Source organism: Pezoporus wallicus, unplaced genomic scaffold, assembly GCF_028554395.1.
Source record: "Pezoporus wallicus isolate ANWC-B61680 ecotype Strahan unplaced genomic scaffold, APGP_CSIRO_Pwel_v1 contig_227, whole genome shotgun sequence".
Lineage (NCBI taxonomy): Eukaryota > Metazoa > Chordata > Aves > Psittaciformes > Psittacidae > Pezoporus > Pezoporus wallicus.
This window is the reverse complement of record NW_026635704.1, coordinates 16,341,415-16,351,551: the sequence shown is the minus strand read 5'-3', so window position 1 is coordinate 16,351,551 and position 10,137 is coordinate 16,341,415.

Sequence of the window (10,137 nt, the reverse complement as noted above, 5' to 3'; positions counted from 1 at the left end):
AGTCACCTGTGCCTTCAAGATACCTGTGTGTCTCTGTCTCAGTCTCCCCTCTCTCCCCTACTCCACACATTGACCACACAAAACCATGAAGGTTGGTCCAGCCAGTCAGGGCTGCATCCCTGCTTGAACTTTTGATCAGCTGAAAGCAACACCCTCACTGTATTCATGTGGCTCTGCTGGGTGCCTCCTTCAGCAGCTGCTGAGATGGAGGGCTTACTGCTCTCTCTGAGGCAGTGATATCCATACTAGAGACAGACCGTAGTGTTTCCTGCCTTTGCTATACTTTTAACTAATCTTTGCCTTAATTGGCCCTTTGTTTCAAAGAAGCAGGATCAGAAAGGCATCAGAAAGAGTTCAAGATCCTTTCGGATCGTGTTTTATCTTTCTTCTGAAGACTGCCAAACTGAGCTATATTTTTTTTTACAAAGAATAAGAGCAGGAGAAATGTAAGAACATGTAATGCTAACACAGAAGACCTACTTCACATACATATATATTTTTAAATATGAATATATTGCCCATATTTATTTCCTCTTGCCTTCCTATTTTCCTCATACTTAATAAAGCTTTAACACCCCCCCCCCCCCCCTTATTTTTTAAAAAAATGATGATTGTTTAATGCAGGACTAAAAAAGCTACATTCTTTCAGTTTAACCCCATCCTCTGGATCAAATTTCATTGTAATAATGAGCAGTGACAATGTAATGACGTTTCCTTTAATCAGCTGGGGTCCCTGAAATTAGCTTTCCTAATTTTGGCCTCTGGTTGCCTAGTTAGAAACTGCATGGCAGAGAACAGCAACAATTCATTACAGCCAGCTGGAATAAGGATTTTGTTTCTCACAGGAAACAGCATTTTGAAATAGGCGTATACGTACACAAAGGCATGTGTATATGTTACCTTTTTTAACATACATATGGACACACACACCTGTGTATATATTTTCTCCCGGATCAGGATGGAAAGTCAGAAACTTGACACTTTTCATGGGAATGAGATTCCCTCTAATGCCTCTCTTGATTTGACAGCTGCCAAACTCCTTTGCTTCCCACCCCTTTGATTGCTTTCCTGGATGTTCAGCTGCCCAGCTGCTTGTTGGCTGCCTGAGGAGCCAGCTGCTTTGACAGAGAAGTGAAGGATCCCAGGGCGTCGGCAACCTGCCCACCCTGCTGCCAGCCAACTGAGTAGTGCCTTGTCAAGGCAGGCTGCCTGTATCAGTTCTGTTGAACTTTTTGATGGGCTCCTGCAGTATCCATATGTCCTGTTTAATCAGTACTCTCTGATGGAGCAGGGTTCCTTCAGTGACCAAACCTAAAGAACTTCGGTGTTTTTGTGGTATGTAGAAGTGCTCTTCTCAAATGTGTCCTTTAGCTACGACTGCACTAAAGCATGTTCAACACACTTTCAAGAAGTGCAGGTGTTCACAAGAGTATTCAAATAGGGCTCAAGAAAAATTAAAAGAGAACCACAGAGGTGCTGAAAGTAGATGAGAGTGAAAGACAGTAGGCCATTACAAAAAAGGACCAAGCAGGGCATTTCAGAAGGATAGGAATGATCTAAGAGAATGGAGAGAATTTTTTGGGAATTCCTGACAAGCCAATGCCTTTAGCTGTTAGACGTTAGAAAGCTATGAATGTGTCATGCTTCAGCAATTCTCAGAGTCAATTTATAAAAGCTCAGGGTCGTTGCACAAGTAGATAATAGCTAAAGAACATCATCTGTGGTTATGCAACAGCAAAGCCATCATCTTTCACTTACTTCAGTAGCAAGGCAAATGCAATGTAATGCCCTATGTCACAGAAAATGTTTTGTTTTGGGACCTTTTCACCTAGTAAATAGCATAAAATCCAACTAACATACTAAACAAAATCCATTTTGAGACAATTTATACTCGAGAACAGTGTATGAAATGTATCTGACCTATCTGTATGTGTTGCAGGTATGTATTTGGTGACATTTTGACAATGGTCTTTCTCCATAAATTGTTGTATTTAAAGTAGTATTTAACTTTTAAATGCCCCTCCCCCTTTTTATAAAAGTTTGTTGGGTTTTTTCTTACTTCCTTTTCCGTTGTTCAACTCCAACTTAACTATTCTGGTGGAAAGACCTCTTCATTTTCTAAGAAAATAAGGTGAATATAATATTTAAGCCAATACCTATATCCCTCAGCTTCTTCCTCTTCATATATCAAACACATATTTTTTACTTTTTCTGATTTCCTCTCCTACCCCAGCTCACTTTCCTTTTCTTCTTCTCTACCAATCTATTCCAATTCCTCCATTTCTTCTTTATTTGCTTCAGTTTATTCACATTATAGAAAACGTGTGGAGTACAACTTCCTTTCTTCAACCTATTCAGGATCTTCTCCATCTTTCTGTTTTTTTTCTTTGCCCTTCTGATTTCACTGTAACATAATTCTTCTTTCCTTTTAACATTCAACTTTTTGATTCCTTCTTAATCACCTCCTCCTACTCTGCATTGACTCAGACTTTCTTTTCCTCCTCTCTTAACCCTTCCGTGCCTTTCATCTTTCCACTTTCCTCCATCACTGCTTCTGCACTCACTCAACAGTCCTTTCAGAAGTTTTTCCATCTCCTCCACTCAGCTTGTTATCTTTCCTTCTTAAATTTTCTCCTTGACTCATTTAGTGTTTATTATTGTTAATAATAATGGTAGAAATGAATCTTTCCACAGAAAGCAAAAGATGAGCTTGGCAATATAAAAAGAGATTATAGAGACAAAGGTGACTGAAAAAAGCAATGGCACCTAATGGGACAATGAAGTCCTTGATGTTTAGTTCTCCATCATTTTGTTGTTCAAGTAATCTTCTACTAGGAGAAAATTGAGCTAGGGATTAAAGTACTTGTGAAGCTCATTTTAGATAGGTAGCTGCTTCAGATAACTGAGTGGGAGTACCTTGACTGTGTCACTGGAGTGATTTGTCAGAGACATCTATATTCTTTCTTTTCCAGCATGAAGGCAGTATTTATTCTTCTGCCCTACAGAGCTGACACTGTAGAAGAAAAAAAGGGAGTTGTTTTTTTTTTTTTCTTTTCATCTGCATTTCTCTCCAAATATTTAGTAGGGCTTACATCCAAATAAGTTAAATCTGCTCAAGTCTGATTTAGTAAAGATCCATATGTTACGGGCAGACAGTGTGAGAGGCTATCACCTACTCAGTCTTGTGTCTCAAACAGCTAAGGGTCTTTGTATGGGCCAGGCAAATCTGCTTATCTTAGATCCACTAGCTTTAGTAACACATTTCTTTCACAGTTTTACAGTCTTTAAAGCACCATGTCTGGAACATGAGATCTATTTTGTAGCTTTTTATTTAGAAGGGGAGGGAAGAAAGGGCTTGGGATATATAGCCTTTGCCTAGCCTTCATCATGTTTTGCATTTCTTGGTGCTGCCTAGCAGGTGAGTGCTAGCACAGCTGCTACAGGAGCCTTGTGCAGTTTACTCAGCAACATATTCAAATTCCTGTGATGCTAATGAAATGAGAATTGTGGAGGAGGGAAAATAGCAGATGAGATAGGAAAGATGGAGAAGTAATGAACACAGTACTGGGTCCACCTCCTGCTGAGTTAATTCTCTCTTGACTTTCTAGAAAGGAGGGCAGAAGAGCAGGACATCCCTTATAAAGATTTTTAGTTCCTTTCACTCTTCACGCACTAATATATTTCTCCCTCTGCCATTGGCTTTTATGGTTAGAGAAATATGAGTATGCATTCATTTGTTGTTACACATCTCTCAAAGTAGTTGAAATGGCCAGTGCATTCAAATGCTGTTAGGATGGGCAGAGGGCATCACAGTCTCATCTGCAGCCACATATTTGTGAACACTGTAAGTCAGCATTGCTTCTGGTAGATGCATCCCTGTTTCTCCCTTGCTACCAGCTCTTCACTGAGCTCTCCATGATATCTACTTCATATTTACATGAGGAGTTGTGAATTATAGTGGGCTTCATGGGGAAACTAGCCATTAAGAACTAGTTTCAGCTTGAAATCTTGACCCAGTTCAGCAAGCAACTACCTGAACTCCTTTGCCAACGTAACCGAGGTGGCAGCTCAAGGGCAGAAATTTGGTGGCCAGAGGCAAGTAGTGTATGGCATTGATCTTTCTGGCAGCCATTCCAAATTACATTGGTTTAAATTGTGCATGAAGCTACAGACAAATAACATAACTGGTTGAGAATTCACTGTCTCAGAAAAACAGGCCAGACAAAGTTTTTAATAAGGTATAATAAATATTCATGTAATTTTCTAGTTATGAATCACAGAATCATAGAATCAACTAGGTTTGAAAAGACCTTTAAGATCAGTGAGTCCAACTGTTACCCCAGGACTGCCAAGTCCCCCACTAAACCATGTCACTAAGGGCCTCATCTACAGGTTTTTTGAACACTTCCAGGGGCAGTGACTCTACCACATCCCTGGGAAGCCTTTTCCAATGCCTGCCTATGAAAGTGGAGTAGCTTTGAGAAGCAAAACTTTTCAGTAGGCAAATCACTGCAGGTGGACTTTGCAGGCTCTCCTCTCTGTCCCTCAGGTCATGCACATACCTGATACGGCCATTCTGGTAAAAAAGCCTTTCCAAATAGGCATTTATCATACAAAAAGCAGTCACCAACAAAAGCCAGTAAATACCGTTGCTCAGGACTTTGGGATGTTCCCTCAGACAGGGCAAGCCTCCCCTATCTCTGAGCCTTTGATTCATCATCTGGGAATCAGGTTCCCTGGCTACATGCCAGGGCCCACATTCTGCCATCTGTCAGAGCAGGGTCAGCAGCTTCTCCGAGTCTGGAAAGGGCCCATATACAGGCAAGGCTGCTTCTGAGCAGCCGAGCAAGCACCTTTATGTCTGTCTTAATCTGTAATGCAGATTGTGGCAAAAGATGCGATAATTCAGAACAAGGAATGTACAACCTCAGCACAACTTCCAGTTTTAATATTGGTTTCAACTAAACTGAAAATAATCTCCAACAACAATATACTATGCAATTAACACAGCTTGATTTTCTGTCAGTCAGTCTTTATTCCCTCAAAAATGTACAAGCCAATTTGGAAAAAGAACCCCACAGAAAAAAGAAAAGCGTCACCAACAACAATAAAAAAACCCCACAAAGTATTAAAAGCATTACTTAACTTGTTTATTAAATTGCCACAGTTCAGGTACCAAGAAACAAAGGTTTAGCAAAAATTTTTTGTGTGTGTTTAGTATGGTTTCTTCTTCTTTACCTTGGTAACAAAGAACTTAAATGGCTTTCTGTTTGTAGAACATACAAGGGATGTGTAAAAAACTGCATGAGTGAACAGTTGATACTTCACCTGTAGTGTCATGTGTCATTTTAAAAGAAAAGAAAAAGAACTGTGTGTGGGATAAATGGCTGAAAAAAAGGAAGGCAGGATCAGTGAATAAATGCCAAGGAGAAACTGAGGCAGCTGAAGGAATAGGCAAGGTAATTATTTCAGATTTAGAAGTAGCATGGGAGAAAGGAAATAATAAAAGAGGACAAAAAGAATCAGAAGTGACACTAGTTATTTGTTTTCCTATGATTTCGGAGCTGAGCTCCTCAACAACCCAATCTTGCAGTACAGGAGAGAGAAAGAAAAATGAAATGCTTGTTCTTTTCAAATTTGTCAGAAAAAAAAAAACATGTTTACATAATGTTCAATTTACTATTGCCACTTATGATCGTCAAAAGCTTCAGTGGGGACCAAACATATGGCAAGATATTTAAAAGGATTTCAAAGCTAATGTTTACAAATTAACAGTTTTTTTCTTTTGTTTATAAGGCCCAAATACATTGAGATAATTTGTTATAAAGTGATTTTCTCTGTCACTGGCTACAGATTTTTACAAATTAACTGTAGTCTATTAAAAATAACCAGTGACTGTATTCGAGTGAATGTAGAAGTTGTAGGATCACTGCTCACATATTCCATTTCCATTGCTTTAACCCCACTAGCCACCTGATGAAGATAGAGACCACTTCTTAGGCATCCCTTTGATGACTCCCACAGCTGGAGACAGTATGTCAAAAAGATCCATTAGTAATTCATTAAATTCTCAGCTGCTTGGCCAGCATATCATAATCACAAGCTCTATAGAAATCAGTCACCAGGGCTGGAGGCATCACAAAATTTTTCCTCTAGGTCAGGTCGGCAGAAGCATTCTGACGTTCATAAAAAGGGGATGACCTGCTTCCCTGGGTCAGTTTATTTAAAAATCTCCCTATTCCTATTCCTGCATGTTCCCCTGATGTTCTTTCAGACATTACAAATTTGTCTTTGGCCAGTTACAAGTACTTGAAATTTGCTCTAGACTATTTTAAAATACTGTGTCATCTGAAGTCTGTAAAGGCATGTTTTGTACTCTGTTTGAAGCAGGTCTCCATTCTGCTCTCAGCGGTAACTTCAGTTTTACAGATGGTCTTTCCCAAATTTATGTTCCTAAATTAAAGAGTTTGTGATCATCAAATTTCTGTTTCCGAGCAGATATTTTTAGGCCAACCTCTTTGATAAGCTTGAGTCTTTTGCTTTAACACATTTTTTTCCTAACGTCAAGAAAAATATATTCCTTACCTGTTTCCATTTTTCATTATTCTTCCTAAGGTGCGAATTGGTGATTTAAGCACAACATTTCAGCAGCAGTGTCATCAGTGAGAGATAGTATTGAGATTTGTCTTTCTGGACATCAATAGCATTGCTTTGGCCAATTCTGACTGTTTATTATTTTTTTTCAGACCACCTGTTTCTGAGTTAGGAATCCACCCTCAGATAGCTTCACTCCCTGGCTGCATTCTGATGGAGTGTGCTCTTTTGGTCCCAGCACCCCTACTGGCCTGCAACAGAGACCAGTTTTCTTTATCACTTGCCAGTCTAAAAATTGATTCCTGCTGAAAAGCTCTTCCCAAATCAACACTGAGGTGTGCGTTATTCAAATAAATGAGGTTACCTCACTAACATTTTTATTATGAAGCTTCTTAGTGAACTAGTTGTTAATCCACTGAACGCAGGCCATATCAACTTACTCAGTTTTTGCCTAAGTTGTCATGTGGCACAAAGTCAAATGCTTCTTAGAAATCTCTTGCATTGACACCATTAGTGTGCAGCAGGTCTGGAAACTTTGTGAACTTTCTGAGAAATCACACAAGAAAGCAGAGATTATCCACAAAAGACCACTGTGGAAATCTGTCCTTGATGTAATACATCACCAGAAAATGTCTTTGATGTAGGAAATGACATCAAACGTCTGCACTTCTGCATTGGAGATGGCATGAACCTGAGCTGGCTGACTTTCTCATTTGGGGTGGTCCCTACAGTTCATTTTTGCTAAAACTTCTCAAGCCTCCTCTTTTGTCATGCACAGAACTTTTCCACCATTTTTTTCTCTCTTTCAAAGATGATTAGTTCAGCAGAGGGGGTCAGTGAGCTCTAGACTCAGGCCACTCTGATGCAGCACACCTGCAGTGACTCTCCATCTGCAGTGAAGGCTGCCATTGAACCCTTCCTTCCAAAAATCCCCAGGTCTATGTTCCCCTGATTGAGGGCTCTCATTGCGAGAGGAAATTAAACATTTTTTCTGACTCAGAGACTCCAGGATTTGAATGTAAGGCCGTCTACTTGATACTGCCCCAGCTGCCAAGCCCTGAAAATGCCACTCAGTTTTTGGTTTTGTTGAAAGGAAACATCTGTCTGTTTAGATGATGGTCATCGTGCTGGACAGAGAGAGCTCTTTAATGAACCCATGTCACATGCACAGTTATTCTGGTCACCAGGCAGCTTTTTGGTGGTGTCAGTAAGTTCCTGTCTGCTGTCATGAATCACAAAGGGCAGATGGTGAAGATCTCTTCTGTGGCAAGAGATTTATTTTTGACCCACTGCATCTTTAAATTAATTATTATAACAGCTATAATGATAGGTGTAATAAACTGTCATTACCTTAGAAACAGGACTTTGTCTTCTGTGGTGCATCCGACACAGCTGAGAATCCAGGTCTGTGTTCAAAAGGCTCAAACCACTAGGACTATCTGGAACCTATTTTTGATTTCATGATGGGGTAAGATGACAGCAGGTGCCTGCTGCAGGACTCCTGGGAGGGGTGTATATCTGCTACTTCCTTCTTAAATGTAATTCTAGTCAAAATCAGAAGCTAGCAATAAACCAAGAAACTATAGGAAACTTTCTAAATTAAACTGTCAGTCTTCAGAGTCATGGTAACGCAAATAATAACTTTTGAATCCATGCCACAACATTTGTGAGGGCCTGAAAGCAGTTCAAAAGGGTCCTTTGGTCAGACTGGTTATGGCTCAGCCCTTGAGACCTGTTCTCAGTACACCACTCTTGGGTCCTTCAAAATCTGACAAGGTTTTAAAAACTTTCCATTTTACTTCTGGCAAGTTTGCTGTAGATCTTGTCCCATGAACAGTATAAAAGGCAAGCAATGTTCATTTCTTGCTATTAAGTTCCCAATACCAATTGGCCTAAGAGAGAAACTATCTGGTTCAGATTATTGTGAAATAACATCTACAGATGCAGACTCTGCTTTGGGATGCAGTACTTGGGAGTGAGAAGGACTTGGGGGTGTTGGTTGATGAGAAAATGAACATGAGCCAGCTTCAGTGTGTGCTTACAGTCCAGAAAGCCAACCATATCCTGGGCTGCATCAAAAGGAGAGTGACCAGCAGGTCGAAGGAGGTGATCCTGCCCCTCTACCCTGCTCTCGTGAGACCTCACTTGGAGTATTGTGTGCAGTTCTGGTGTCCTCAACATAAAAAGGACATGGAACTGTTGGAACAAGTCCAGAGGAGGGCCACGAGGATGATCAGGGGACTGGAGCACCTCCCGTATGAAGATAGGCTGAGAAAGTCGGGGCTGTTCAGCCTGGAGAAGAGAAGGCTGTGTGGAGACCTCATAGCAGCCTTCCAGTATCTGAAGCGGGGCTATAGGGATGCTGGAGAGGGACTCTTAATTAGGGACTGTAGTGATAGGACAAGGGGTAATGGGCTAAACAGGGGAAGTTTAGCTTGGATATAAGGAGGAAATTCTTTCCTGTTAGGGTGGTGGGGCACCGGAATGGGTTGCTCAGGGACGTTGTGAATGCTCCATCTCTTGGCGGTGTTCAAGGCCAGGTTGCACAGAGCCTTGGGTGATATGGTTTAGTGTGAAGTGTCCCTGCCCATGGCAGGGGGGTTGGAACTTGATGATCTTGAGGTCCTTTCCAAACCTAACTGTTCTATGATTCTATGATTCTACTTTCTCCAGTATGTCACCTTCAACTGAACAGTCCCAGCTTCAGACAGTCAGCTGGTATAGGAACAAAACCTCCACTACCAAAACTATGCAGTTTACTCAGCAATATATTCAAATTCCTATGACGTTAATGAAATGAGAATTGCGGAGGAGGGAAAACAAGAGATGAGATAGGAGAAATGGAGATTCCTGAAATTACTTAAAAAAAAATAAAATAAAAGGAGGAAGAGGAGCTTATTTCACAGTCCTACCTGACTCTGCCCCTCCTGGCTTTCTCTCCTGTCCCCTCTTTATTTCCTGCTGAACAACTTGCAGGATAGTTTTCAGGGTTTTGCTCGAACTATCTCAGTCAGAAGCTGCTTCATGTTTCCAGCTGCTCCTTTCAGAGCAAGTTCTCCAAAAATGACTCATTATGTCTCAATTGCAGGTGCGAAATGTTCCCAAACACAAATGGTGGTGACGTTAGGGTTGAATTTCTTAACAATAAAGCCAGTACAGATCGTTATAGCTCTGTAGTAAAAAAAAAAAATCTTAGATATGTTTGTAATAATACAACTAAGCTGCTATTTTTTTAATTGGAATAATGATCATTATTTTATAGAATAAACATTTGGAGCTGTTACCTAAAATTCAGTTAATAACATGTCACAATTCTCTGCTGTGCTGTTCCTACCAAAAAAAAAAAAAGAAAAAAAATCAAATAACAAGATGCACTAAACTTTAAGTTATGATATATGTGACACACCGATTTTCACATCTCTTTTATTAAAATCGTTTTACTTCAAGAGTTCAGCCTTCCACTGTCAACCAGTTCATTAGCATGTCCTGTGCCTTAAAAGCTGCTTGCAAAAAAAAAAAAAGATCTATACATTTATATATATA